The 4696-nt window shown below is 48.3% G+C and overlaps 1 pseudogene; it reads left to right on the top strand.

The window, feature by feature from the left end:
• Positions 1-1592: 1592 nt before the first annotated feature.
• LOC147886257 (F-box protein At5g46170 pseudogene) lies at positions 1593-4168 on the top strand (annotated as a pseudogene).
• Positions 4169-4696: the final 528 nt, after the last annotated feature.

The following is a 4696-nucleotide window of genomic DNA, read 5'->3' on the forward strand; positions in this document are numbered from 1 at the left end:
TTAACTTAGTGTAGAAACAATCGAGGGGGCATGGTTGTTACCTAGCCCATCTAGTGCAAACATAACAAGCCCATCCTGACAAAAGATCATCATGTTTGGGATTGACTTGGAGAAAGCTTATGACCGAATTAGGTGGGACTTCATCCTTCAGTGCTTGCTGGTGGGGAACGCCGATGCAGTGCTGTGTGTAAATGGCAGTGCTGTGGGTTGATTCGAGCTCAAAAGATCTAGAATAATACTAATAATTAGGGACTCCTTAAGACACTAACTAATGCATAGCTAATTCCATTAATGAGGAAGATTGAATAAAATATTATTTTTTATCCTTTCTACCTTAACTCCTTCCTCGAAATTTAGCCTCTAGAACATAGTTATCTCCTAAATATTAGCATCGTAACATGGGGACCACTAGGTACATGCCTCCTCAAGGATGCAATGGTTATACCCCGTAGGACAACAAGGTCAACAATCTTAAGTGCCCAGGATTGGGACCCTACAATTGTGGTAGATGATATTGTGGTTCATATGGAGGAGATGGTTGCCTCCTCATGCCAATATTGATATCGAAACCATAAGGACACATTTTGATTGAGCAACGAAACACCCCTCAATTAAACCCATGTTGACGTGCTTTGATGTGATGGTGTAGATTTTTATTGCCAAAAAATTACAAGCCGATACAATCTCCTCAATCAAAGACCCGCATAAGGACTTGCTTTGATGCGATTGCATTAGATGTGTGTTGTTGAAGATTACATGCCCCTATAAAATCCTCGATCAGACATCTACATAGGGGACAATACGTTTGTGTAATCTTCTTTGGATCCGACAACATTGGTTTCTTGTCACCAAAAATTACCAATGAAGACAACTAGGGATATTACGAGGGTGATTCCCGCCTTGCCCGCCAAGCCAAAAGTACATGGGGAGGTGCCACATGCCAAGCTGTAATTGATCCTGCGAATCACGTTGCCTAGACAAATATGGGCGTGCAGGATCCCTGCCCAAGTGCTGGGGCAGGCAATTACTTCTTAATGAAAATTAAATGCCGAGGTAGGATTGAACCGAGAACTTCACATCACGTTCATAACAGCCTTGCCGTTAGAACCTTGACTGCAGAAGACGCAATAGCACTAGAACCTTGACTGCCAAAAGACGCAATAGCACTAGAACCTTGACTACCAGAAGACGCACTTAACTGCCAGAAGATGCAATATTGAGGCTTGGGCTAGCCGAGGCCTTGTTGTGTAACCAAAAATCCTCAACGACAAGGAATAAGGCTGGGTTCACACCACCCGCCCATCCATGGAGGAAATAGAACCACAAGATCGCCGCCGGGTGTGGTGGTGCACACCAGCAGCAGCAGGCGGTCATTAGGCTACTGATTTATGTGACCAACCTGTGATTGGTGTAGGAGGAGTTGGCCAGAGAATGGGCAACCGTCATGGGTCGGACACAAAACTTTTGTGTCAGTGGTCCTATGGGGCACCTGGGAAGCAACCGCCTTTTTGTTGAGGATGGGGTCTGAGAGACACACCACCCGAGGAGCCATTCCCGAGGGGGGGAATGTTCGTTAGGGAGACCATTCCAAGTCTTCACTTCTTCGAGCTTAGCTATGGCGATCGGCAGACCGCGGTAACAGAAGTGTTTCTGTTCCGTAAGATCTTTGGAGGTGCACAAATCTTTGAGAGAATCCCTCCATCGTTGGTAATTTACTGGAGATGCACAGATCTTTGAGAGAATCCTCCATGGTTGGCAATTTGCTGGAGGAGCGTTTTGCGAGCACACTGTGTGAGTTGTGCTCGTCAGGAGAAGCTAGTTCAGCGACAGTGCGAGAGATGCATCGTCGGTTCTTCTGAATCCTTGTCGTGGAGGTGCGGAAACTGCTTTTGGAGGAGCATCGATGGCGTAACCTCAGCTTCAATCCCGCCGTGTATAGTCTGCCAAGATGATACGCCTTGCCGTTGCCACTTTCCTGTCCTCGTCTTCACCTGGAATTCCTCCCTTTGCCGTTTGTGGAAATCCTGTCGATGATGTTGATGCCGGAGGAAGTGCCTACGTGAGATTGACGGTTGCGACCCGGTGGCAGCACATCGGTGAAATGCCTTTATAGTTGTGTGCCTCTTAAGGAGAGAGCTAGATTTCCTGCGCGCAAGCGCAAAAAGGCTCCTAGTATAGAAGGGAGAAATGGGCGGGAGGGTAGATGCAAAAGGAGTCGGCCTGGAGGAGCATCGCGTGATTCTCGAGTAAGCTAGTGAGAGCTTTACAGAGGGGGGTGATGTGTCGCAATCGGAGCTTTCGAGAATAACCGGGCAATGTGAGCACCGCCATCGCCGGGGGGCTTCATAAGCGGGCAAGTGAAGGATGAGCAGAGCTGAGGTGTTGTATAGAGGAGACGCAGGAGCTGAGTATCGAATTGAGCTGTGAGAAAGCGTAGTAAGAGCACGAGCTCGCAGAAGAGGGAAAGCAAAAGAGGGCGAGAGGGGGAGGGAGAGACGAGAGGGAGAGGAAGAGGGAGAGAGTGCAAGCTCAGCGCCATGCCTCCGGACGATGTATTCGACCGCCTTCCAGATCCCCTCCTCGTGAACATCTTCAACAAGCTCTGCGACGTCAAGGTGCTCGGCAGATGCTGCACCGTCTCCAAGCGGTTCAAGGCCCTCGTCGCGCAGGTGGAGGAAGTGTTGGTGAAGGTGGATTGTGTTATCTCCGCTGAGGAAAGCACTCCCAGCGTCGTCAAGGGGAAGGGAGTCCTCACTCACTGGCTCCGAGCGCTCATGGGGAGCGTCATGAAGCCTCTGCATGTTTTGCATCAGTACCTATCGCCTGCGAAGAAGAGCGTGCAGGTAGTAGAGGTTTCGCACCATTCTCCGGGAGAGGTTCTCAAGAATTTCAAGGAAGTTCGCCATCTCAAGATCGAGCTTCCGGGAGGAGAACTGGGCATAGAGGAAGGCGTGCTGCTCAAGTGGAGAGCAGAGTTCGGGAGGACTCTGGAGAGCTGCGTGGTGCTCGGAGCTTCTTCTCTGGTGAATTTCGACAAGGAGGTGGTAAGGAAAACCAGCAAAGGCTACCTTCGCACAATCGAAGATCCCTCACCAACAGAGGTTGAAGAAGACGCTGCAGAAACTCTCGAGGAAGACGTCCCTGAGTCTTTCTACACTAATGGTGCTCTCAAGCTCAGAGTTGTATGGACTATCAGCTCCCTCATCGCTGCCTCTGCTAGACATTTCTTGCTGCAGCAGATCATCTTCGACCATCCCACCCTGGAGAGCCTCGAGTTGGCAGATGCTGATGGCCAAGGTACCCTCTGCATGGGCAAGCAACAACTTCGTGATTTCAGAGACAACCCCATGCAAGCTTCTGCATCATCCAAGAGGACCCAAGTTCCTGCTTTGGACATGAAGCTATGGTATGCTACCTTCTTGGACTTGCCTGGTGGGAGTGGGATGAGGGGAGCCACTCTTGTTGCCATCCGACCCAGCCATCAGCCCCTCGGACAGGAGTCTCAAACCTCTGTTGCTACTGCTTTTGAGTCCATCCGACCCACCAATCAGTCCACTCTGACAGAGTCTGATAGCTTTGTTTGCAGTGCCTTTGAGGAGCCCTTCAACAGTGCAGCTAGCTCCTTGGCCAGGAGACGAACCTATTTTCTGGAGATGAAGGCCTTTTGATTAGTTTTGGGAACTGCTGCAACAGTTGTAGCCTGTGATATGGCTTCTTCTAGCTACTGCAGCCTAAGCTTCTTTCTGTTGTCTGTATCATTCTGAGCACCAAGGCTTTACTGAGGTCTGTTGAACCAGAGTGGTCGACATACTGGCTGTCGATAGGTATTACGAGATGAGTCGTGAGGTGCTCTGATCTAGATGTTCTGGGGATTCTCTATGGCCGTTTCTATGCTGAGGTGGATTTGCCTTGCCTTTGAAAGGAATGTATGCTTCAATATCAGGGCTAAATCATCCCGGTGCATGTCCTCTTTAGCTTTGCTTGCCAGCCCTCATGTCCTGTTTCTCTTTTAGCTCCATGTGAGATTGGGAGAAGTTTTACACATTTTAAGACTTGCAAAAGGGAATGTATATGTTATAAGATTCATATAGTAAATATTATGGCTCTACTTTGGGGGTTTCAGTTTGTATTCATTTTGAATTTTCGTCAAGGTAGCTCAGTATAGTAGCAATTTCATGGTTGCTTCAAGGTCAATGGAAGAAAAAGTATAGTCAATGAAAGACTTACGTAAGCTTTCTTGTGAGCTGTGGTTGATGCAGTGTCCTGCAGTTTTGTGTTATTTTTGTTTGGTTCTATAACGATGTAGCTTTGGACATTGCAGCGCTACGATACTTCTACGCCAGTGGCACAGGTGGGAAGAAGGTTAATATTGACATGGTGCTTGTGGTCCTACTATTTTTTGTTGGTCCCATTTTAGTACGGCATTGTTGTTCACTAATCACTAAGCTAATGGCACGGGGAGAAAAGGTATAGAGCCTTAGTCTGCAGCATCATTCCAAGCATAATTTGGGCTCGATGGAAGAATGTCCTGTGTTTCTCCTGTTAAATGTGAATCATGCAAATCCTGCTGTCTTTTGAGAATTTTGTATGACATCTGATAGGAGTAGGAGCAGGCTCACTAGGGCCCAGAATTGTTGATAGGATGCTTTGACATCCAGTCTGCAGTACTACGCCTCAGGGCAAACAGAGTACAACC

This window comes from Dipteris shenzhenensis, chromosome 24, assembly GCF_047967505.1.
Source record: "Dipteris shenzhenensis isolate YYH24624 ecotype China chromosome 24, Dip_SZ_1.0, whole genome shotgun sequence".
Lineage (NCBI taxonomy): Eukaryota > Viridiplantae > Streptophyta > Polypodiopsida > Gleicheniales > Dipteridaceae > Dipteris > Dipteris shenzhenensis.